Source organism: Bufo gargarizans, chromosome 7 (assembly GCF_014858855.1).
Source record: "Bufo gargarizans isolate SCDJY-AF-19 chromosome 7, ASM1485885v1, whole genome shotgun sequence".
Taxonomy (NCBI): Eukaryota; Metazoa; Chordata; class Amphibia; order Anura; family Bufonidae; genus Bufo; species Bufo gargarizans.
Genome location: NC_058086.1, coordinates 67,327,931 through 67,355,206, shown reverse-complemented (window position 1 = coordinate 67,355,206; position 27,276 = coordinate 67,327,931). Strand labels below are relative to the sequence as shown.

General features: G+C 45.0%; 1 protein-coding gene across 1 annotated transcript in view; it reads right to left on the bottom strand.

Moving 5' to 3' along the window:
• Positions 1-27,276, bottom strand: part of FGD3 (FYVE, RhoGEF and PH domain containing 3) — a 267,848-nt gene that overhangs the window by 197,814 nt on the left and 42,758 nt on the right. The window lies entirely within an intron of this gene.

The following is a 27,276-nucleotide window of genomic DNA, read 5'->3' as shown; positions in this document are numbered from 1 at the left end:
AGCAACAGAAAGCATAGTGTTAATCTGTTTTTGCTGGGCAGAAGTCTAGACCAATCACAGCCAGCTTCTCACACACCAAGAGTTTTCACCAATCACAGCCAGTCTCACACACAGCCTGTCTGAGAATTACCCTAGCAGAAGCTGCTGGAATCATTGTTCACCAGAGACAGGAGCTGAAGAGACATTCACTCCACTGAGAGCTGGGTTTTATGGGAACAAGAGGCCAAAATAGTTCCACCAAACTACAAATGCAACCATACAATTGCAAATACAAATTGAAAGCATACAAACCAGATTTCATGCAAATTGCATACAAACTGCGAACTGCTCATACCAGATCATAAGCAATTGCATACTGCAAACCAAGTTGAGCAAGTATTACTATTAGTTAGACCTCAGATATACCTCTCAGAGAGATCATAAAGTGCTTAAATAACTTAGAGAGAGTACAGATACTCAAGAGAGAACTATATCCACCATTTTATGTTGAATGACAAGATTGAACAGTTGAACCACCATCTTAATCATACCGCCGTTTTGTGATATGTTTTCAACGCGTGTTATGTACGTGGACTATCTGCTGCGGAGGTGGCAGTGTTATATATGAAGAAAAGTTGAAGTTAATAAAGAAGTTATTTCAAGAATTTGGTGTGCTCTTTAAACCTACTGTTTCCATAGAACTGCGCTAGAGGAATTACAGAGTAACACACAGTCTGGTTAGACTAAAAGTCAGAGATACCAAAATTCTTCTAATGCCACAGCGCAAAAGGCACTTCATAGTGCTGCGCCTGCCATAGCTTGTCAGGAATCATGAGCCTGAATACAGGTGGATCTCTGTGGGAATGGAGATGATGAGGAGACACGAGAGGAGGGTGAGGTGTGGATAATGTGCAGCAGCACTTGTATGCAGTCTGCTTTACCACAACCCCACATTACCGCAGTCTGTCCTGTCCGTGCTCTCTGTACTTCATGTCTCCTCTAACTAAATTCCCCAGAGATTCAGCTAAATTTCTTATCATCTGTATTCAGGATCATAATCCCTGACAAGTAGAAAGCAGGATGAGGCAGATCTTTACCTCAGTGGTGTAAAGTAACTTGTCCTCATGTGTGATCAGGAAAGGTTTTGTGTGAACTAATGGGACAGCGGCCATTTTGTTTCCCCTGATGATTGCTCCCCAGACAAAACGAGCCATTATAAATAATGAAAGGAATTTGGGAATATATATTTATGATAAAGTAATATTTATGTTTTTTCATTTTCTTAATTCCCAGAGTACCCCTTAAAAATGACAATTCTGGAAAATCTTTTTTTATAATTGTGTCATGGGCCATTCCCCTATTATTCCTACTAGAAGTTTCTAAATAAATTGCCAACTGGGCGTTGCTAGTTGGGGGAGTGTCCGTGCACAGTCTGACCAATGAGTGCTGTCAGACAATGCAGTGACAAGGGGGAAAGGTTACATCCAGTTGGCAATGTATTCATATATTTATAATAGGAACAGTAAGAGAAAAGATTCCCCAGAATGGTTAAGGAATGGGGAACACAAGCATTTACTTAAAGAGACATGTTGGGATTGATCACCCTCCTTTCTCATGTATCGGCTGATCACCCACCCACTATAACCTCTTTCCCCTACATGGTCGGTTGGCGAACCAGAATGCCACCAGACACCAAATCGGCAAAGATCAGTATTAGAAGAAGTCAGACGCAGCCCAAAAGTCACAGCATCTTGGGTGTGTTCTCCCAGGCGTTAAAGAGAATCTGTCAGCTCCGAAACACCCCTCATACTAGAGTAAGCGGTGTATAGTTTGTGGTGCCGAGTCTCATTATTAGTGTTGAGAGAATGGAAGTCCACAAAGTAGCCGAAACAAATTTTTCTCTACTCACTATGTAATTTTTATCTTTATACCCACTTGCATTCAGACGCTGTGCTCCGACAAACCAGCAGTAAACAGGACTCCTCTTTAAGCCCTCTCTATTATGTGCATGAACTCAGGAGTCCTCTCAATGCATTTTAATGCTAGTTTGTCGGAGCACAACGTCAAAATGCAAGTAAATATGAAGATAAAAATTACATAACTGGACTCCGCAACACTTACACCATACACTGGTTACTCTAGTTTCGGTGCTAACAGATTCCCTTTAATATCAAAATCTATGCTTCCAAGGGATTTAATTCCTGCTAAGGCTACTTTCACATCTGCGTTTTTGCTGCACGGTTTTGAAATTTTGTGCCCGTCATGGAAACGCAGCAAACCGGAACGGAATGCATTCTGGTGCACTGAGTTCCAGTTTGTTTAGTTTTGTCCCCATTGACAAAGAATGGGGACAAAGCTGAAGGTTTGTGCTGCGGTTTTGAGACTCAGTGCTGGATCTCAAAACCGGACAGCACAACGCAGATGGGAAAGTAGCCTAATCCATCTAATGTACTGGGTTTCATCTTTGGCAACCATGACAGTTGACTTCCTGTAATATTTAGGGGATATTCTACCAAGAAAACCCCTCCTTGAAATTAGGCTGGCCTAGTGATCAGGTGATTGACACTGATGTGGCTGCAACCCCCTAGCAATCAGCTGTCGTGGGTCTAGCGGTCAGCCATACATTTCATGTATTACATGGCAACTATTCAAATGAAGGACTATTCGCGTAGTCCATGGATGGATGGGTCTGCGACAGTGGGAGCCTCTGGTATTTAGTAGTTCTCAGCTCTAGGGCATATGAAAAGGGCTTGTCTTCATGAGACCATAATAAAAGTAAATATTAAAGAATTGCCATTTATTCAGCGTTTCTCACACACATTTGTGTAACCCGCACCACATGGATCAATGTGTCACCTCCTCTTCTCCATGTTAGTTAAAGGGGTAGATGTCACAGATACATGTGGATACTATGAACAACTGCGGTAAATGCAAATGCACAGGTGAACTAGGAGAAAGTATCACGTTACAGATATGTAATGGAATTCCCTACTACGTGCGTCATCGGTATTATCTGCAAACCTGACAAACAGACAGACACCGCCTTTAGGATGAGCAAGCTATAAATCTTCAAGAGAAATGAAATATCCACGTGCGAAGAATAGGCGGTTATGAGGAGGAACAAGTCGCCCAGGTTTTCATAGGCTCAAAAAACAGTAGTTATTACCAGATGCAAAATATATTTTGTGTCAATACACATATACATAGAAATTGTACACGGTATATACATCACAGAAAGTCTTTCTCCAACTTAAAGGGGTTCTGCAGTTTGTTTTAACTGATGATCTATCCTCTGGATAGATCATCAGCATCTGATCAGCGAGGGTCCGAAACCCGGGACCCCCGCCGATCAGCTGTTTGAGAAGGCAGAGGCGCTCCAGCAGCACCACAACCTTCTCACTGTTTACCGCCGGCCCAGTGACGTCACGACTTGTATCAACTGGCCTGGACGCGGCTAAGCTCCATTCAAGTGAACAGAGCTTAGCCTCGCCCAAGCAAATTGATACTAGTCATGACGTCCCTGGGCCGGCGGTAAACAGTAAGAAGGCCCCAGCGCTGCTGGAGCTCCGCTGCCTTCTCAAACAGCTGATCGGCGGGGGTCCCGGGTGTCGGACCCCCGCCGGTCAGATGCTGATGATCTATCCAGAGGATAGATCATCAGTTAAAACAAACTGCAGAACCCCTTTAAAGGAGCAGTACTTCCATTTTTACAGCTACACTGGTTGAATCCTTGTTCAGTAAATGTAGTGCTCAACAATGGTAAGACTAGGGATGGGGTGGGGCTGTGACAACCTGTAAAAAGTGAATGGTTATCTTTATTTACAGCACAGAAAAAATGAAATGGGTCTCAGTCTAGAGCACTAATTGGTCTAGGACAGGGATGCTCGACCTGCGGCCCTCCAGCTGTTGTAAAACTACAACTCCCACCATGCCTTGCTGTAGGCTGTCTGGGCATGCTGGGAGTTGTAGTTTTGCCAAAGCTAAAGGGCCGCAGGCTGGGCATCCCTGGTCTAGGAGAATGGTGTGTATTATGTACACCCAACTTTCATATGATTAGTTTTGCAATTGACTGCAAGGCAGTCCCCCTACAATGATCATTGGTCACTGTCCAAATACCACAATGGTCTGTATGAACCATATGCTTTTTGAGTCAAACAACCAAGGGGGCCCTTTCTTCATGGATTTTCCTTCATCTTAAAGGGGATTTCCAGTGGTGTGAGAGGGGCTTAAAGGGGTTGTCTTGGTTTTGAAATATCAGGATAGGTCATCATCATCCAATTGGTGGGGGTCCTTGAACCTTGGCTAATCAGCTGTTTGAAGAGGCCACATCTCTCCGGTGAGCACAGAGACCTCCTTGCAGCTTAACAAGCACAGCGCCATCCATTACATAGCAGCTGTGCTTGGTATTGCAGCTCAGGCCCACTCACTTGAATGACACTAAGCCACGCCTAGGCCACATGACCGATAAAGCATGACGTCACTAGCCTAGGAAGAGACCATTGCCAACAGCTGATCAGCAGTAGTGTTGGGCGCGAATATTCGAATCGCAAATTTTAATCGCGAATATCACCACTTTGAGAATTCGCAAAGATTTAGAATATAGTGCTATATATTCGTATTCTCGAATATTCTAGATTTTTTTTTTTCATCGGTAACCTCCCTTCTTGCTTGTGGGCCAATGAGAAGGCTGCAATGTCTTTGTCTGAGCTTAGCAACATCCCTAGCAACCAATAGAATATAAGAAGCTCCCCAGCAGCAATTTTCTGTAGTTTCTGGAGTTCTGAGAGAGAGAGAGCAGTGTTATTGCTGTGCTCTGTGCTTTCCTTTGTCATTACATTAGTTAGCTAGCTTATATAATACAGATAGTGGGAGATAGTCAGTGTAGGTTAGATAGTGATATAGTGTAGCTGATAGGTTCTGCTGTCCATACATACATGCTACAGACATAGTGCTGTGATGTCACAAGTTCACAACAATACTTGCACCAAAAGTGCACCAATCAGTAATATGTAGTCAGACTTGATAAAATGTGAAGTTGCACGTATTGCGCATCATTAATTGCCGATTTGGGCAATCGCAAATATATTGGAGCACTTTATCTGCATATAAAGCTATTGTAATGTTCTGCCGAGCCAACCATTTTCTCCAGCAACAGTGACCCACGCCTGTATTGCACGCGCATATTACATTGCCGATATTCGCAATCAAGAAAATAATAGCAAATTCTCGAATTTGCAAATATATGACGAATATTTCCCCAAATATTCGCGCAATATCGCAAATTCGAATATTGCCCCTGACGCTCATCACTAATCAGCGGGGGTTCTGGGAATGGTTGGACCTCCACCAACCAAATATTGATACCCCATCTTGAGGATAGGCAAAGTCAAAATACCAGACAAACCCTTTAAAAACATGAAAGAAGAGATACATCCCTCCGCCGATCCCCTGCTGCTGCCTTTCAAAGATGCCAAAGGCCCCAATTGCCTTGAAATGCCCTCTTAGTCAATTACTGGCTACAGACGTGACCCGCCCCAGCCAGTGACCAGCTTCGAGGGCATTCCAAGAAATTTTCTAGAGTAGATGGGAACCAGAAGTAGAGGACAGCCAAGACTGGACAGCTGTGTCACAACAATGGTGGGGAATAAGTGGAGGTGAGAATCTCTTTTTATATTTTTAAGTCCCGAACAAGCTGCCACCTATTTTGAATTAGCCGGAACACCCCTTTAAATGTACAAATGTGGAATCAGCAGCTGTGTACCAAGTCACACTTCCAGACCCTATATCAGGCATCCTCAAACTGTGGCCCTCCAGCTGTTGCAAAACTACAACTCCCAGCATGCCCAAACAGCCTACAGGTATCAGGGCATTGTGGGAGTTGTAGTTTTGAAACAGCTGGAGGGCCGCAGTTTGAGGATGCCTGCCCTATATCATTGGTCACTGACACATCTGGAATTGTATGGGTTGAGATACCACTTGCCATAAGCCTTCAGTAGAACTATTGGTGATGCTCATAAGAACTGAGTCACTGACGGAAAAAACTCTCTGCTCCCCTGAAACGTCCACTTTGGCTGCTGGACCATGCTGGCTCTTACTGCAGAGGACATCCAATACTGGTTATAATGGCTACAGTGGTCGTTTTTTGCAAGCACTAGAGTAAGCACGAAAGGACAACCCATTCCTATGTGACCGGTACATGGCTGATTATGCTGATCACAGGTGGTTCTGCTGTTGGGTGTCCCAGTAGTTGACCAATAATGGTCCAGAGTTTGGACCTTTCTTCCGTTACATTTACAAGCTCTAAATCAGAGAGATAAGCTGGATGCTAGCATATTTACTAAATGTGCATGACACAAGTATCTCAGATTGTTACTTGATAGGCTGACTCTAGCCAATTCATGGACTGCTCTGAATTATTAGGACTTTATTGCAGAGGAGCCATTTATCTCGTGGCTACATCTGAAATAACATTCTGAATTCTGGGTAAAGCCGACGATAAAATGGTCTTGTGTAATATAATTATGTTATTAGGACGATTTCCAAACCACAATCTTTATCAAAATTCCTTGTGTTCGGGAAGCAGTAAAGCATGACCATAACTCTTGATTTGGCAAATTCAATTGACTGCAGGCACTAGCCCAATATCGAGAGTACTAAATTCTGTAGAATGACTATGGAAGGTTGGCTCTGGAAATCTGCATGCATTTAGGGGTTTTCTGGAATTTTTATATTGATGGTCTATCGTCAGGATACGTCCCACTGGCAGGGGTCCGCACTCCAGCCTCTTCCTAGGCCTGTGACATCACGTTCATTAGTCACATGGCTTAGGCACAGCTCAGTCTCATTCAAGTGAATGGGGCTGAGCTGCAATCACAAGCATAACCGCTATACAATGGACGTGACTCCTGGCACCCCCAACGATCTGATATTGATGACCTAACCTGAGTATAGATCATCAATAGAAATAAAGTGGACAACCCCTTTAAATATTGACACTATATAAATGATTCATAATTATTAATAACAAATTAAAGAAGTTGTCTGGGTGTGTAATATTGATGACCTCTTCTTAGGAAAGGTCATGAATGTCTGACCGGCAGGCGTCCAACTCCTGACACCACCAGGCGCCGTGGCCTCTTCTTAGGGCACTTTCACACTAGCGTTTTTCTTTTCCGGCGCCGAGTTACGTCCTAGGGGCTCAATACCGGAAAAGAACTGATCAGGCATATCCCCATGCATTCTGAATGGAGAGAAATCCGTTCAGGATGCATCAGGATGTCTTCAGTTCACTCATTTTGACTGATCAGGACAAAGATAAAACCGCAGCATGCTACGGTTTTATGTCCGGCCAAAAAAACTGAAGACTTGCCTGAATGCCGGATCCGGCATTTTTTCCCATAGGAATGTATTAGTGCATTCAAAATACCGGAATGCTGGATCCGTTCTTCCGGCCTGCGCATGCGCAGACCGGTAAAAATGTGAAAAAAGATACAAGACGGATCAGTCTGTCCGAATGACAAGCGGAGAGACGGATCCGTCCTTGCAATGCATTTGTGAGATGGCTCCGCATCAGGATCCGTCTCACAAATGCTTTCAGTCAGCAGCAGATCGGCGGATCCGGCGGGCAGTTCTGACTACGGAACTGCCCGCCGGATCGCACTGCCGCAAGTGTGAAAGTAGCCTTAGGCCTGTGACATCACGTTCATCGGTCACATGGCCCATGTGCAGCTCAGCCCCATTTAAGTGAATGGGGCTGAGCTTCAAAACCAAGCATAGGTGCTACACAATGGAAAGTGCTGGGGTTGGTGAGCAGATGATCGTTGGGGTGGTGGGAGTCGGAAACCTGCCAATCTTACATGGATGACCTATCCTGAAGATTGATCATCAATATTAAACACCCAGACAACCCCTTTAAGTTATTAATATTTATGAGTAGGGTTGAGCAAATAGAAGTATCCGAAGTGAGAAGGCAGTGGCACTCACAGGGCAGCGACCTTCTCCCTGCTCACCAGGCACAGCGCCACCCATTTCCTAGTGGCTGTGCTTAGTATCACAGCTCAGCCCCATTCACTTCAATGGGCTGAGCTGTGTGAATGTAAATGCCCATACAGCATAGGTAGGTTTATTGTAGAACCTGCCTGACTGAGACCACCTTGGTGCTGGTAGACGGGCACAGATGTGTTTTGATCAAAATACATTAGCTGAGAGTCTGAGATTTTATCCGATCAGAGTGAGTGCTTAGTCCATATAGGTTTGCATCTATTGTGTTAGTGCATTATTTTCCGTGATTTTTATTATTATTTTTAGATGTGTCTAGGCTAAGTTGAGAGAAGGTCGCGGTGCTATTGCGAGTGCCAGTGCCTTCTCAAACAGCTGACCGGCAGGGGTCCCGGGTGTCGGACCCACACAGATCAGATACTGATGACCTATCCTGAGAATAGGTCATCAGTTAAAAAAAAAATCCCGGAAAACCCCTTTAGCCCACTGATGTTGGCGCTTACTACAATCGGTACATCAAACGCATGTACATTATACCCAGTATTATCTATGGAAACAATACAACTATAGAATGTAAAAATGTGGAGCCTCATAGGGAGTGGAGAGGTCTGTAAATCTTATGATGCCACCCTGCCCATCCCACGTACAGTGGACCCAGGAACGGACTAGTAATATCTTAACTGGCTAGTAACCGGACTTCACATAACAGTTCCTGACTAATACTCTGCAATAATTCATTAAATAATACATTAAACTTTTAACGCGATTGTCCTCGGCTGTCACCCCCTAGGCCCAGCCAAAGCAGAAAGCAGCATAATACAGGGCTGCACACTAACATGACATTTCCCATCATCCCCTGCAGCTGTCTCCGTCTCATCCAGCTGGTGCATCCTCCCGAGGGTTAGCATTAGGACACATTCACATAGGCAGTTTTTGCTGCAGTTTCTGGGCCAAACCTTGGAGTGGATCCAAGAATATAAAGTGACATCTTCTCCACTGTTATATATAGTCACTGCTGTAACACGAAGTGAATGCATGAATCCAGACATGTGCTTAAAGGGGGTGTCTCACTTCAGCAAGTGGCATTTATCATGTAGAGAAAGTTAATACAAGGCACTTACTAATGTATTGTGATTGTCCATATTGCCTCCATTGCTGGCTCATCTGTGGTCATATGTGCCCGCATTGCTGAGAAAAATGATGTTTTATTATATGCAAATGAGCCTCTAGGAGCAAAGGGGGCGTTACCATTACACCTAGAGGCTCTGCTCTCACTGCAACTGCAGCCACTTTGATTGAGAAGGACAGGAGTGATCACGTTTAGACTGCCTGGCCCTGTCAATCAAAGTGCATAGGGCGCAGCAGTTGCAGAGAGAGCAGAGCCTATAGGTGTAATGACAACGCCCCCGTTGCTCCTAGAAGCTTATTTGCATATACCAAAACATCATTTTTCTCAGCAATGCGGGCACATATGGACATGGGACCATGTTTTGCGGACCATAGAACACATATGGTCGTGTGAATGTACTATTACAGGGTGAGAGCTGCAGAAGAAAGAACACACTGCCTGAGAGAGGACACGCCCCCTGAGCTGCTAGATTGAAATACATAATTGGAGCAACGAATACGGGGGATCTCTGGATCCATGTGAGGTACAGGGCTGGTTCTAGCTTTGTTACAAAGAGATTGTCAAGTACAGTGAGGAACAGAAATATTTGAACACCCTGCGATTTTGCAAATTCTCCCACTTAGAGATGGAGGGGTCGGAAATTCACATTGTAGGTGAGGGACAGAATAAAAAAAAATAATTCAGGAAATCACATTGTATGGTCGCAGGGTGTTCAAATACTTCTGTTCCTCACTGTACTATATGATGTCTGATTTACATCAGTCATGGCATAACCTCTTTAAATGAGGGGCCCTGCACTATTAACTCAGAAGTCCCCAGTAGCCTAATTGAAAGGGGATTTTCCTAACCAGACTCCCCCTTCAAATATCTGGTTAATAAAAGCAAAAAAAGCCATATACAAGGATTTTCCTGTACACACAAAGCAAAAGTGACTCTAAACCCATGTAGCAGACATGGCGCTCAGCATTATGCACACAATAATGAATATTTAAAGCCTTAAAATGGTCTCTGACTGCCGGACAACTAGACAGATTTCCTTCCACACAATTAAACCTTCGTGAATGGCCTAGTTTACACACAACTCAAAAATTCTGGCTAATGGAGCAGGATTAGCGGAGCAGGCTGAAAGGACCGCGAACACGGAGCGTTAACCCCTGTGGGAGGCTGACGAGGAACATGAAGACCCTAAAATCATCATCATCATCCTCTCAGCCAGTATGACCGGGGCTGCCGGTTGTCAGGGTAACCTCGCAGACAGCGTTCTTGTCATCGTGAATGTTCACAGGAGTGAAAATTGGTTTTAGAGCTTCCACCTGTCATCAGACTGAAACCGATGAATCCCTTCACATAAATCTCCAGGATTTGTCTTAGGTCATGGAAAAGAAGCATCATTTATAGGTCGGGCTCTTCTCATGATGATTCAGACACTCAAGATCAGGTGAAGGAAACAACCATCCAGATGGAATGCTTCCTGCTTCACTGCACAATGATACAATGTAACAGCTCCTCAGACGGATACATAATAATAATAATAATAATAATAATAATAATAATAAATAATAACGTCTTCTTGCAGTGGCCTGTAGAGGTGAATGGGGCAAGAAAAGTCCATGTTGTATCAGTCCTTTTTTTGCAGACCCATCGTAACAATGCCTATTCTTGTGCGCAAAAGGGACAAGAATAGGACATGTTTATCCTTTTTGCGGAACGTGGACAGTGTGCTGTCTGCATTTCTTAAAAGGGGTTATCCAATGTCTAAAACATGCCCCCCAATGCCTGGGCCCCTCATATAGATTATACTTATCCTGCTCCCCGACACCCGCGTCACTCCTGATCCCCGCACAGCCGCCACATCTCCCGGTCGTGATCAAAACATCCGGCAACAGGGGGATCAGCCAATAGCAGGCCGCAACGGGGACAACCCTCCTAGCGTCACCCGCCATGCTAGGGAGGCTCGTCCCTGTCGGAGCCTGCTATTGGCTGCTCCCCCCGTCGCCAGATGTTTTGATCCACGCAACGGGGAGATGCAGCGGCGGCGGCGGTGCGGGGATCAGGAATGATGTGGGTGCCACAGGCATTGGGGGGGGGGGGCATGTTTTACAAATTGGATAACCCCTTTAAGGACCCTTTGAAATTAATGGGTCCTCATCCAATCTGCAAAAAAATGCGGATTGGATGCAAAGCAAAAATACGGTCGTGTGAATGTAGCACACAAACGTACTTTCTTTCCGTGTCTGTTCCGTTTTTTTTGCAGACCATATGCAGAACCATTCATTTCAATGGGTCCGCAAAAAAAAAAAAAAACGCAAGTTACTCAGAGGGCATTTTGTTTCCGTATTTCCTTTCCGCAAAAACAAATAGAACAGGTCCTATTATTGTCCGTATTACGGACAAGGATAGTTCTGTTCCATTAGGGGCCAGCTGTTCCGTTCCGCAAAATACGGAATGCACACAGACGTCATCCGCATTGTTTGTGGATCCGTTTTTTGCAGACCGCAAAATACATACAGTCGTGTGCATGAGCCCTTAATCTCGTATTAAAAAAAAAAATTTAGATTGCAAGAAAATCCTTTCCAGCTGAATGCATAGGCAAAACGCATGGCAGCTACTTGCATACTGCACCTGTGCGCATCTCCGTGCATCCCTATGGAATGTGACCGTCGCTACTATCCAGCCACCCCCACTCCCCCCCACCCCTGCCTCCAAGTTGAGATTTGCCCTAGCCCTTTAAAAAAACGTTATTGCAATCAAATATCGCCGCAGAACTTTGTGAAGGCGATGATTACAAGTTTAAAGCAAGCAATACCCGGGGTGCAATCTGTGCCGAGTACAACCTTACTAGGTGCCACCTCCAGCCTTGCTACAACGTGATGCTGGTAGGAACCGGCGGAGTCATCCTCAAGGACGTACGTAACCAAAGCTCTGAGGGTAAAGATCAATTTGCAGACAATGAGGGATGCGGAAGGCGCATTATCTGAATTCTACGAACCCGCAAGCAGCCAGACAGGAGCAGAATGAACCTTACCAGCTATAGATCACCAACATCTGCCTTCTATGGTCGACGCCAGGTCCCCGTCTATCTTCTTTCCCATAGAATTAGATAATTCCCCAGCTGGACCAGTAATAGTTGGGGAGGTCATTTGAAGGTTGGTTATTTTCTACCGGTCCTTGGGCCTCTCCGGGACCTAGACATCTCCTGTCCCCTTAATTCATTCGGAGCTGTGCGGACGCGCTGAGCCCTGACAATGCCAGCTTGCACGGAGAAAGTAGTTTGCAGCCTGCAGAATGCCTTGGAATTGTTGCCATGGAAATAAATGTGAAATGGGGAGGGGAAAGGAGGAGGGGTAGGGGATGACAAAAGCATCCAGTGCACACATTCAGGAGCTGCAAGGAAGCTGCGGCGAGGATGAGTCGTCCTGTTCTCGCTCTATATTTTCCTTTTTTTTTTTTTTTTTTAGGAAAAAAAGGGGATGGGGGGCTGCACTCTGAGAGTAAAGGCGAATCCCTGGCTTATTCCTAGTGGTGCAGGGGCTGGGGATGCGCAGACACATGTTCTATTAGCATTATGATAGGAGGCATTGTTGGGGAGAGACTTGTAAATGGGATGGGGATGTCCCAAGTGAGATCTGTAGCACTAAAGGAAGTGTCAGATCAGAGGAGGCCGTCAGCCCTGCCGCATGAAATCACCGCGCCCCCCACCCCCGGGGCTACATTTTCATGGACGTCACAACAGGTGCAGACTATGGTTTTCATTTGAAGTGCAGCCCTTGTAACTAGAGAGAGATGAGCGAATTTCAGATTTTGAAAATTCGTTCACGCTTCGTTTTGTTGGTAAAAGCAGAATTGCGTTATGGATTCCGTTACCACGGACCTCCCCTGCATAACGGAAACGTGACGGATGCGTTTTGCAGCCCGTAGACTTCTGTTATGTCTCTAAAGGCATTCAGTCATAGAATTGCGTTATGGTCCGTGGAAACTGAACCCATAACGCAATTCTGCTTTTACCAACAAACGAAGTGTGAACGAATTTCAAAATATGAAATTCGCTTATCTCTACGTGTAACCCACATTACAGTCCGGAAGTGCAACACAAACACATACATTATATATATTTCATATTTACATTACGCTATATATTATAACTATAATGATGTTTTATTATGTAAAAAAATAAAAATAAAAATAAAATAAAAAATATATATATATATATATATATATATATATATATATATATACACATACACATACACACACATATATATATATATATATATATATACACACATATACATACATACACACATACATATACACACACACACTAATATATATATATATATAAAATAAAAAATATATAGATATATGTATAATAATAAATAGATATATATTCATTACAGGGAAAAATATATATATTTTATGTACTGTATATATACTGTGTATGTATTATTATTAGTATTTTATGCACTTGTATAGCACTACTATATTCCGCAGCGCCTTACAGACATTAGCATCACGCTGTCCCCAATGGGGCTCACAATCTAAGTTCCCCATCAGTATGTCTTTGGAGTGTGGGAGGAAACCAGAGAACCCGGAGGAAACCCAGACAAACACGGGGAGAACATACAAACTCCATGCAGATGTTGTCCATGATCAGATTTGAACTTAGGACCCCAGCGTTGCATACATGGTATATACACACACCCATTCACTTTGTGGCAGACAGCCATCAGTATAGGGGCTCACTCCATACAGTACAAGTGGGCACCACATTTATAAACTGACTGCAACATCTATGACTCATAAAGCTGTCAGCTGGTGACAGTCCTAACACACCAGGTTCACCTTGCGGGAGGCGGCTGCACGCGGTGCAGATTTAGGGCTCATGCACAGGACCGTAAGTATTCTGCGGTCTGCAAAACACGGATCCACAAAAAAAAAAACGGATGACATCAGTGTGACGTCTGTGTTACAATGGAGCCGCAAAAAAATGGATGTGACAATGCCTGTCCTTGTCCGCAAAACGGACAAGAATAGGACATGTTCTATTTCTTTGCGTAACGGACTTGCGGACATATGGATACGGAATGCACACAGAGTCATTTCAGTTTTTTTTGAAGACCTATTGAAATTATAGGTTCCGCAAAGAAAACGGAAAGGACCTGGACAAAAAATAGGTTTGTGTGCATGAGCCCTTATGTGCAGAAAATCTGCATGAATTCTGCACCAAAACCTCACAAAAATGCACTATTTATCACGTTTTCGTGGGGGTTTTGGTGCGGATTTGGTACAGATTTTCCACAAATCTCGCCCTTCTGATGAAACAAAATACGCAACAATTGACATGCTGCAGATTTCAAAATCCACACAGCAGGTCAATTTCCGCACCTATGAAAAAAAGCAAAGTGTATATGAGATTAGACAAATGGAAAAACCGCAAGTAATCTGCACCGTGTGCATTCTTTCTAAAAGCCATGCATTTATTCAGACAAATTAATGCAACATTTTTGAGCATTGCCCCAAATTCATATACATTCTTTAGAATCCTAAATTTGTCACAATTCTTAAATGGGGGTTGTCCACACCTATTGAGGGCCTATCTTCAGGATAGACCATCCATATCTGATTTTGCAGTAGTTCTGGCGCTGGACAGGAGCAGCACTACACATCTCTGTCTTTTGTGTAGCGAACTGAGCTTTTTACTGCAGTACTGCTCCCACTGAAGTGAATGGGGGCAGTGCTGCAGTTACCAGCCCCATCCAATATATTAAAAAAAGAGCTGTGTAACAGAACTACTGCAGAACAGCTGATCGTGGGGGTGCAGGGTGTCAAGAAGATATTGATGGCATGTCCTGAGGACAGGACATCAATAGTAAAGGAGTGGCATATAGGTAGTAAATGGCTTTAAACATGAAACATTACATCTATTGCTCATGGTACAATTGCCATTCATGGTACAATTACCAGGGAAAGCTGGGTGACAACCCCAGAGAGAGATGTCCTAGCGGCCATATAAGTTGTCAGCCAGCTTTCCAAGAAACAGGGATGTAAGAAACTGGTAAGCAGAATTATGTTTGATGCACAGAGGAGGACATTTCAGTGACATGGCTCTTTAATGATTTATAGTTTATGCATATAGAGGATTAACCCCGTCATGAGACTGAAACCAGAACAGCCTCTTAATCCTCTTCATTTTTAAATCAGGACGTTTTTTTCTCCCCATGTGTTTCCTTTGGGTTCTCCAGTTTCCAGTGTGTGTATCTGAGATAGGGAAAATTAAACAGGGAGTCAGCTGCACGGGGGAATAGGGGCTGATGCAGGCACAATCTAAAATTTACAGGGAGGCTTCAGAGGTTTATGCCTATAAATTCTGGCCAGACAAATGTGTAATGACCCAGAGTGGCATTACCACCTATTTTGTACCCCTACTATGTCCTTTGTGTGATCCTGTGTCATAATACATATTTATTGCCATGTCCTGCATAGTGTATGTATGTATTTCCTTATAAATGGCTGTTCACATGTAATGTGCCTGGTTCACCAGAAGATGGCGTTAATCTGTGCAGAGCTAGTTTCCCTGGAGAGGAACCTTCTAGTTCCATTCCAGCCCTCTCTAGAGAGGGAGGAGTAAGTTAGTTGGAAGTCAGTCTAGTCTATCCCTTCCTAAGGGAAGGTTGTGTGTTGGCCAGCAGAGCGCTGTCTGCTCTGCTGGGCCCAGAGGCCGTGCCTCTGAAGGTCTACATGGTTGCTTGTCCCCTCCCGGGCTCGCATTGCCTATACCCAAGCTAAGTATGCTTGATGTTAGTAAGAAGTTCCTAGGATTAAAGAGCTGAGAAAGCTACAGCATAGCAGAGCTGAGATTGTTGCAGAAGTGTTTGCTTGCAGAAGTGTTTGCCTGCCAGAAGTTAAGCCAATACCTGCTGATGACCAAGATAAAGTTTGGAAGATTGTTCCTTGATAAAGGTTATGTCAAGTAAAGCTGTGTTCAACGTTAATACAAAAGTCTGAACTCTGTTTATTCCACTCACTCATTACCCAAGTTCAAGTACCCCTTTTGCACTGCTTCAGACTGTCACAACCAGACAGCTGAGAAGCTCTGACAGAGGCCTTTCAGAACCTCCTCCTTGAATTTCTGTGTTGTGGTATTCAGCTCCTCCTCTCGTCAGCCTCTCTCAGCTGTCATGTCTTAATTGCTTCCCTTTAAATGCCTCCTCAGAATGCTTTTCTGGGCGGCTTATATTTCCTCCTGGAGTGTGTGTGCACGCTGATCTGTCCTCCTGTTTGCTTCAAAGCTAAGTGTACTTTTATATGTTTATATCTGTTTGCTGGATCCCAGATGACCCTGACTCCCTCCGTGTCTTGTGTAGGGAGCCGGTGGTCGTGTCCCCTCACTATAGTAGGGTGCTCAGGGCTTTATAGTCAAGGTTCGTGGATATGCAAACCTCCACCATTAGGATCTTTGCATAGGCTGAGCAGCCAGGGAAAGTGCCAGGTCTTCTGCAGGGGTCTCCCTTGGTTCCTTAGTTTTTGGATCCAGCGAGTCGTTTATACATGTTGCTTTGCCTTGTTACCTGTACACATTCCGTGACATTATAAGCCGCCAAAACCGTCTTAAGCATGGATCCGGTTTCACTTTTGGCTGAACGCTTCCAGGGTCTTTCATTGGAGGTAGCTGACCTCCGTAAGACTTTGTCTCAGCTTCAAGTGACCGGTTCAGCTTGCGTTCATGGAGCTTGTTCTGAGCCTAAGATCTCGCTCCCGGATACGTTCTCCGGGGGTAGTGAGAATTTTGTGCGTTTTAGAGAGGCTTGCAAACTCCATTTTCGCCTTCTTCCCCATTCTTCTGGTGATGAGGAACGGAGGGTGGGGATCATTATATCGCTGCTCAGGGGTAACGCTCAGTCCTGGGCCTTTTCGCTGCCGGAGGGGGCACGGCCCCTCCGTTCAGTGGATGAATTCTTTTTAGCCCTGGGTCAGATATATGATGATCCGGATCGTATTGCTCTGGCGGAGTCTAGACTACGTCTCCTATGCCAGGGTAAACAATCCGCAGAAATATACTGCTCAGAATTTCGGAGTTGGGCAGCTGATACTGGTTGGAATGATGCTGCACTCCGAAGTCAATTTTGCCATGGTCTTTCAGAGGGATTGAAAGATGCATTTGCCTTTCATGAAAGGCCTATTTCTTTGGACTCTGCTATGTCTCAGGCCGTTCGTATTGACAGGCGTCTTAGAGAGAGAGGAGAGATCTCTCTTTCCTGCCATACTCGGTCCCAGGACTGTGCAGCGGTCCCATTCTGTGCGCAGGGGTCTCAGTCGCTGTCAGCCCCTTCTGAGCAGGAGCCCATGCAGCTGGGGTTGATTGCTTCTGACAATAGAAGATTCAGCCCGCATGAGAGGGTTTGTTTTTGTTGTGGAGGTATAAATCATTTGGCAAATATTTGTCCCTCTAGGAGATTCAGGCAGTTCTCTGGGTATAATAAAGAAACAAAGAGGAAAAAATCTTTGAAAAATGTTCCGTCTGTTACTATTGGCAGGATTGAGGCGGAAATTGAAGATTTTCCGTTTGCTTGTAGTTCCCGTTTTGTCCTGCCGGCTAGGGTGGCGCTAGAGAGCAAGAACATTTTTTGTGAGATTTTTGTGGATAGTGGAGCAGCGGTTAATCTCATTGATAATCACTTTGCGATAACTCATGGTTTCCAGGTGTGCGCTTTGAGAAAGGATATTCCTGTGTTTTCTATCGATTCCGCTCCACTTTCTCAGAAGTCATTAAAGGGCATAGTTCACAATATCCGTTTAATTGTGAGTGATGCTCATGTTGAGGATGTGTCATGTTTCGTCCTTAGCGGTTTGCCGACTCCTCTAGTGTTGGGGCTACCCTGGCTCACTAAACATAACCCCACCATTGATTGGCAAGCAAGGCAAATAAATGGTTGGAGTGACTTTTGCAGAGAGAATTGCCTCACGACATCTGTTTCTGAGGTTGCTACTAAGACTGTACCATCTTTTCTCTCTGAATTTTCGGATGTCTTCTCTGAGAGTGGAGTTCAGGATTTGCCCCCGCACAGGGAGTACGATTGCCCTATTAATCTCATCCCAGACGCCAAGCTGCCTAAATCTCGTTTATACAATCTTTCCCAACCTGAGAGGATCGCTATGCGTACTTATATCTCTGAGAGTCTGAGAAAGGGACACATACGACCCTCAAAGTCACCTGTTGCCGCTGGTTTTTTCTTTGTTAAGAAAAAAGATGGTTCTTTAAGACCTTGTCTGGATTTCAGGGAGCTGAACAATATCACAATTCGTGACCCTTATCCGCTTCCTCTGATCCCGGACCTGTTTAACCAGGTTGTTGGGGCTAAAGTCTTTTCCAAATTAGATTTAAGAGGGGCATACAACCTGGTCAGGGTCAGAGAAGGGGACGAATGGAAGACGGCCTTCAATACCCCTGAGGGCCATTTTGAGAATTTGGTTATGCCTTTTGGGTTGATGAATGCCCCAGCCGTTTTTCAGCATTTCGTGAACAGCATTTTTTATCATTTGATGGGAAAATTTGTATTGGTGTATTTGGATGACATTTTGATTTTTTCTCCCGATTTCAAAACTCATAAGGAACATTTACGTCAGGTCTTGCTCATCCTGCGGGAGAATAAACTATATGCGAAACTGGAAAAATGTGTGTTTGCGGTTCCAGAAATTCAATTTCTGGGGTTTCTTCTCTCCGCTTCTGGTTTTCGCATGGACCCCGAGAAGGTCCGCGCTGTGCTTGAGTGGGAGCTTCCTGAGAATCAAAAGGCGCTGATGCGTTTTTTGGGCTTTGCCAATTATTACAGGAAGTTCATTTTGAATTATTCTTCTATTGTTAAACCACTCACTGATATGACCAGAAAGGGGGTAGATTTTTCTTCTTGGTCAGTAGAGGCGCGTAAGGCCTTTTCTGATATCAAGGAGAGTTTTGCTTCCGCTCCCATCTTGGTGCAACCTGATGTTTCATTACCCTTCATAGTTGAGGTTGATGCTTCTGAGGTGGGTGTGGGGGCGGTCTTGTCTCAGGGTTCCTCTCCTGCCAATTGGCGACCGTGTGCCTTTTTCTCAAGAAAACTCTCCTCCGCAGAGAGAAATTACGATGTGGGAGATAGGGAATTGTTGGCCATCAAGTTGGCTTTTGAGGAATGGCGCCATTGGCTAGAGGGGGCCAGACACCCTATTACCGTATTTACTGACCATAAAAATCTGGCCTACTTGGAGTCAGCCAAGCGTCTGAACCCGAGACAGGCCAGATGGTCGTTGTTCTTTTCTAGGTTTAATTTTGTTGTCACGTTCCGCCCTGGAGTTAAGAATGTGAAGGCAGATGCCCTGTCACGTTGTTTTCCGGGAGGCGGGAATTTTGAAGACCCGGGTCCCATTTTGGCTGAAGGTGTGGTGGTCTCTGCTCTTTTTCCTGAATTGGAGGCAGAGGTGCAGGCAGCCCAGTCAGAGGCTCCTGATCTTTGTCCTCCTGGGAGGTTGTTTGTGCCTCTCGCTTTAAGACACAAGATTTTTAAAGAACACCACGATACGGTCCTTGCTGGGCACCCGGGGGTAAGAGCCACACTGGATCTCATCGCTCGGAGATTCTGGTGGCCTGCGCTTCGTAAGTCGGTTGAGGGTTTTGTGGCAGCCTGCGAGACTTGCGCTCGTGCCAAGGTCCCTCATTCACGGCCATCAGGTCCTCTCCTTCCCTTACCCATTCCTTCCCGTCCTTGGACACATCTGTCCATGGACTTTATCACGGACCTGCCTCGTTCCTCGGGGAAGACTGTGATTCTGGTGGTGGTGGACCGTTTTAGCAAAATGGTGCATTTCATCCCTTTTCCTGGTTTGCCCAATGCTAAGACGCTGGCGCAGGCATTTGTTGATCACATTGTCAAGTTGCACGGTATTCAGGGGTCGAGTGGAGGGGGAACGCATGGGAACGGCGTTCCTGCACTATTTTCATGGCGCCGTTCCCTTTCAGCCTCAAGTCAGGAGAACACGGCTGAATCAGATTCACAGGGGGAGACGGAGCGCACTGTGCAGGGCAGGCTAAGGGAGAAGGGGCGGCTTCAGTTGAGAGGAAGCTGTCTGTGCCGCTGCCTGCGACTCCTCTCATGGCGCCCCGCCCCCTAATGACATCATCTCCTTCACTACGAGATCATTCATTTAGAAAAGTTTGTCCTAGGATTCGAACTCACGACCTCTACACATCAGAGGAAGGCATTTAACCTCACAGCCATGAAAGCTGTCTAGGTAGTTGCTTAAAAAAAAAAATATAAGACTTCTACTTATACCTAGTGTACTGATACCTAGTGTACAACCATACACATGACAGCTGCCCACTGTGTATGGATGTAGCAGAGCTGGGTGTGTTGGGGCAGCTGTCATGTGTATGGTTGTACACTAGGTATCAGTACACTAGGCATAAGTAGAAGTCTTATTTTTTTTTTTTTAAACAGCTACCTAGATAGCTTTTATGGCTGTGAGGGTAAATGCCTTGCCTCTGATGTGTAGAGGTCATGAGTTCGAATCCCAAGACAAACTTTTCTAAAAGTGTTTTTTTTTTTTTTTTATAAGACTTCTACTGATACCTAGTTTACTGATACCTAGTGTACAACCATACACATGACAGCTGCCCACTGTGTATGGATGTAGCAGAGCTGGGTGTGTTGGGGCAGCTGTCATGTGTATGGTTGTACACTAGGTATCAGTACACTAGGTATAAGTAGAAGTCTTAGTTTTTTTTTTTTTAAGCAACTACCTCAACAGCTTTTATGGCTGTGAGGGTAAATGCCTTGCCTGTAATGTGTAGAGGTCATGAGTTCGAATCCCAGGACAAACTTTTCTAAAAGTGTTTTTTTTTTCTTTTTCTGATACTTCTACTGATACCTAGTGTACTGATACCTAGTGTACAACCATACACATGACAGCTGCCCCAACACACCCAGCTCTGCTACATCCATACACAGTGGGCAAAGTTACCTACAGTAGAAGTCTTATATTTTTTTTTTTTTTAAAGTAACAAGCTAGACAGCTTTCATAGCTGTGAGGGTATATGCCTGGCTTCTCCTGTGTAGAGGTCATGAGATCGAATCCCAGGACAAACTTTTCTAAAAGTGTTATTTTTTTTATTTATTTTTTTAGTCCGCAGCGGCACAAATTACAGCATGCTAGATTTTCTGTGCTTTTTTATTTTTTGGAGGGGGGGGGGGGGGGGTGTTGCAGTGGATCTTGGGTGAGTTCCCACACTTTTTTTCCCAGGACTTGACCCCTGACGGTATTCCTTCAGACATAGTCTCTGATAGGGGCACGCAGTTTGTTTCCAGATTCTGGAAGGCTTTCTGTTCTCGCTTGGGGGTTCGGTTGTCATTCTCTTCTGCTTTCCACCCGCAGTCGAATGGCCAGACAGAGCGCGTCAATCAGAATCTGGAGACATATCTGCGTTGTTTTGTGGCGGAGAATCAAGAGGATTGGTGTTCTTTTTTGTCCCTTGCTGAGTTTGCTTTAAATAACCGTCGTCAGGAGTCCTCTGATAAGTCACCATTTTTTGGTGCATATGGGTTTCATCCACAGTTTGGGACTTTCTCGGGAGAGGGGTCTTCTGGTTTACCTGATGAGGACAGATTCTCCTCGTCTTTGTCATCTATTTGGCAAAAGATTCAAGATAATCTAAAGAGCATGAGTGAGAGATATAAGCGTGTGGCTGATAAGAGACGTGTGCTTGGTCCGGACCTGAATGTTGGTGATCTGGTGTGGTTGTCTACCAAGAATATCAAATTGAAGGTTCCCTCCTGGAAGTTGGGTCCTAGGTTTATTGGGCCTTACAAAATCCTGTCTGTCATCAATCCTGTTGCATACCGTCTTGATCTTCCTCAGACTTGGAAGATCCATAATGTTTTTCATAAGTCCTTATTGAAACCTTATGTTCAACCCATTGTACCCTCGCCTTTGCCTCCTCCTCCGATTATGGTTGATGGGAATCTTGAATTCCAGGTCTCTAGGATTGTGGATTCTCGTCTTGTCCGCGGTTCTCTTCAGTACCTTGTTCAGTGGGAGGGGTATGGTCCTGAGGAGAGGATGTGGGTCCCAGTGACGGACATTAAGGCCTCTCGTCTCATCAGGGCATTCCATAGGTCCCATCCTGAGAAGGTGGGCTCTGAGTGTCCGGAGTCCACTCATAGAGGGAGGGGTACTGTCACAACCAGACAGCTGAGAAGCTCTGACAGAGGCCTTTCAGAACCTCCTCCTTGAATTTCTGTGTTGTGGTATTCAGCTCCTCCTCTCGTCAGCCTCTCTCAGCTGTCATGTCTTAATTGCTTCCCTTTAAATGCCTCCTCAGAATGCTTTTCTGGGCGGCTTATATTTCCTCCTGGAGTGTGTGTGCACGCTGATCTGTCCTCCTGTTTGCTTCAAAGCTAAGTGTACTTTTATATGTTTATATCTGTTTGCTGGATCCCAGATGACCCTGACTCCCTCCGTGTCTTGTGTAGGGAGCCGGTGGTCGTGTCCCCTCACTATAGTAGGGTGCTCAGGGCTTTATAGTCAAGGTTCGTGGATATGCAAACCTCCACCATTAGGATCTTTGCATAGGCTGAGCAGCCAGGGAAAGTGCCAGGTCTTCTGCAGGGGTCTCCCTTGGTTCCTTAGTTTTTGGATCCAGCGAGTCGTTTATACATGTTGCTTTGCCTTGTTACCTGTACACATTCCGTGACACAGACTACATCACGTCTGGGATTCAAGGATATCCAGGTAGGAGCACCATGACACGTGCGTACAACACCTTCGGAGACATTGTAGTCTACTCTACTAAACTCTGGCAATCCTACCCTGGGTGCCAACACTAACATCTACAAAGGGGACTCTAGGTCCTCGTTGCTTAACTGCAACTGGCGTCACTACTACTTGCTCTAACAGAGGGACATATATCGTTAAAACCTCTTACAGGGTAAGGGATACCCCAGATGCCTTGAGAGTAGGCCGCTGGGGCCCATGGGGAAGTCATTGTAGTCTTAGCAAAATAGGTTTCCATATTGCAACGTTTATCCACTACTTGGTGTCTATGGTTGTTACACAGAAGGACGTGGAGCCCACTGAAATTTTTGGATTCACTGACCACAGTTCAATCAATCTAGATCCATACACTTCTGTCACAGTTGAGCTACCTGGCAAGGTGTGCCCATCAATGGTCCATATCTACCATGCAATCTACAGAGAGAGTCATAAGGATTCAGCTTTCACTACTGGCTGATAGCAAAAGGGGTCAGCATTACATTATTGTAATTTTGGGACAACCTCTCTCTATTGCCCTACTAGAACACACACAATAAATAAAAGGATCCCTATACGGGACTGCATTACACAGCTCTCACGCTGCATGACCACCGATGTCCATACAAAAGATGGTGCCCAACGATGTTATGTATCACACCATCTCATGCAGCTAGTCTTAGAAGGAACCAACTCTATAATAAAGGTGATGTCAAGGGTGACAACCTGTCAATTAATAGACAAATTCTCAAGACAGGTGAACACCAAACTGGGAGGACCTACAAGAAGGGTGCCAAGAATGACCATGAAACAACCACAGCAGGAGTTCAGATGTCCACCTAACACATTAATTTGATGCCAAATCAGATGAAAATTCAGGCAGGCTGAGAGCCACCGACAGACAGGACCTCTCTTCAATGGCACTAATCTGTAGACGGATTGAGCTAGTAAGTGGACACCATTTACAGGTACCAGGTATGGTGGTTGCTGTCGTCACTTACTGTGTTAACACCTCATGGACATCATGAAGCTGCCCCTATTTAATCTTCATTTTAAAGTGGCTGCATGGCTTAGAAAACCCATTTTCAAATATCTTAGCAGGCAAATAGGGGTTAATAGCGGAAAACGCATCCGACAAGGCTGTCAGCCATTGTGGAGAGCGGCTGCACAGAGGGCTTCTCACTTTGGCGTACACATCATTTTGGTATTTTATGGATAGCCCATTGATTTACAGATGACACAACCCCTTTAACAATTTTAAATGGTAAAAGGGGTTTTCAGGTCCTCAGAATAGACCATCAATATCTGATCACTGGTGGTCCGACACATCCCAGCCAATCAGCTGTTCTGCAGTAGCTCCGGCACCAGAACTACAGCTTCGTCCATTTCTGTAGCGGATGGAGGTGGTTACTGTAGCGCTGCTCCCATTGAAGAGAATGGAGTCGGGCACAGGTCCAAGCCAGAACCAGAAAAGACGTCCTGATTTTAGAGATGCGATTTCAAGCTAGTTTCAGACTAGTGCTAGAGATCCAGAAAGCTGTTCCAGAGTGCGGGCGGATCTCTACAGCTCCAGATTATAGAAAATGGGGCCGAAAGGAGACAATGTCGAATTTCACCAAAAATGTAATTTGTTACAAATCACTACATCACGAACCAGGTTCCTTTGTAAGTAGCGGGCGCAATGATGCGGAACAGCGATCGCGCCGCCCCCAGTCATGAACCTCTCAGATGCTGCATTCATCACTGATTGCGGCATCTGATATTAAAATGGAGGCCTCACCTTATCTCTTTGCTCGTGGAGAGGCCGTTGCAGCCATCTTGATTAAAGAAATGGCGCAAAATCTTGTGCGGTGACATAATGACATCACATCATCACGCTGGCCGGCCAGCACAGTGACGTCATGCCGTGCAAGATTTTGCACAACAGCCTCTCCATAAACAAATAGATGATGTGAATGTGTATATATATTTTTTTTTTTTTTTTTTTTCTTTCCGCCATTTCAGGAAAAATTGATTCGTTACCACGAAGCGCAGGAAATTTTGCTTCGTGGTGAATTAAGTTTTTCCTGAAACTCAGATCGAAGTCAATTTGTTTGTCTTCGATTCCCTCAACACTTATTATAATGTTGGTTCCCGGCCGTCACTTAAAGGGGTTATGCCATGAAGAAAACGTATCCCCTATTCACAGGTTAGGGGAGAAGTGTCTGATGGGTGGGGGTCAGGGGTAGACTGGGAAAATGGCTCCGTAAAAAAACCTAAAAGTGGGCCCATGTTGTAGGTGGATCCAGATTGTCAGAAGGTGAGGCAACACAAGTAGGCAGGGACAACAGAAGTGGGTGGAGGCCAGCAGTACCTAAGTGTAGCACAAAGTACCGCCCCAGCAGAACCAAATACCACAGTGCAGCATAAGATACTGTCGCCCACATCACAGTAAGCAAATTTATCACTGTCCTAAGGGCGGTAATACAGTTGAATTCAGGAGGGCACCAGTGGATACCGGACAGGGGCATAAGTAACTGATGGTCTTAGATTAATGCTGAGAGAATCAGATCATTATGTACACTGCCTGCAGTCATGAGGAGGCCTCGGGTGCACCCCTGGGCATTGGCCCACTGGGAAATTTCCCTGTAGGGTCTACGGCCAGTCCGCCCTTGCCAATCACAAGAACAGGGCCTCATGCTCTCCATTTGAATGGAGAGGCAGATACAGATGCATAACCGCTCCCCCAATCAAACAAGGGTAAAGGGGTCTCTTTTCTGGTGATCAGCGGTGGCCCCAGCAGTCTGACCCCCACTAATCACACACTTTGGAAAGGGGATGAGTGGTCTTCATGGGACAACCCCTTCAGTGAGGACAGCATAAAATGGATGACGGCTTCCCTTTAATTACTTTTACATTCTCATCTTCCGCTTACTAATCTATTCACAGCAGGGGTAGGAGTCAGGAGAACCTATGGATTTTCCATTAGGGCAAAATGCCTGAACTCAAGCAATACATTCAGTCTAAACTATTTTTTCAATAGGATTTAATGCATGAATTGATATTCCTCTGACCATGCTGTTTTCTCTCCCAGTGACTCACATCCAACATCAATGAAACACTTGGAAGGATCTACCTTGTCTCTTAGCAACTAAAGGACTTACACCACCGCACTTCCACCTCGGAGATTCGGAAAAGAACCACAGGAAATGCCCTTCCCCCAACCCAAAGGGATCTGACTCAGGGATTTTTTTTTTTTTCTCACATTCATCCTTGAGAAGCCTTAAGACCTCCTGGGTCATTTCTAATGTATACAGTCTTCCCAGCTTCAGCATTACAAATATGGTAGACCTCACGTCGTACATCACCAGCCGCTACCGACACTTGGGATGACACATGGCCAGATGCTGCTAATTGGACCTAAACAGTGCAGAGGTGAAAGATCAAGTGTGATTAATTCACCGCCACAAATCAGAAGCCCCTATAAGCCTGAAGATGAATGGCGTTAACTGCTCGCCCTTTGCCCATAGTCATCTCTACAACACAGATTTTTTTAAAATAATTTTATCAATCTTTAAAATGATATATATATATATATACACACACATATACACTGTATCTAGCGCTGGCGAATTGTAGAATTGACTCTCATAGCATTGTACGTGTCCCACATGACTGGGGTATATCTGCTGTTTGTGCAGACTATGAAAAAACTGGATTGTAAGTGGCTCACCTATCGAACCGGAGATGGAGACGGTGCACACCCCACTGGCTCACCCTATGCCTGTAATACAACCAACCTAAAATATGAAAGCACGGGGGGGGGATCCGGCTATATGGATCGCTAAAAATACGTTTATTATAAACACCACGTAGTAAATAGACTAAATACCAAGCTCAGATAAAATGAAATCCATAGGCAACAATATTGCTAACGTGACCAACTGTATTCTAATCACATTAGTTCACTGGTATATCTCTCAATAGTAGTGAGCAATTATTTGTCGGTACAATGTTGATAATAATCTTGCATCATATCACTTAATCAGAGTCCTCCTCCTCCTTTCATTTCCAAACTGCGTTCACAATCTGAGTGTTCAATCAATACTGTGTCGGATCATGCGTTGGATACATTAATACCGATGTGTATGCAGTCAACACATAGATAACAGCGCAAGTGTAAGTACTTGTTCGGTCTTGTATCGTCTCGAGACTGGTTCTTTCTCTTTTGGCCTGCCAGGACCTACGCCGCGTCCCACGTGATCCCGCCGTCTCCTCGTGGCGTCCCACGTGATGGAGGCAGGTAGAAGAGCGTATCCTCTAGGTCCTAGCTTTTTCACTGCTCCGATGCAATAGTAAAACACAATCTGTGTGCCGAACATCTTCATTTTTGAATATCCACACGCTACCCC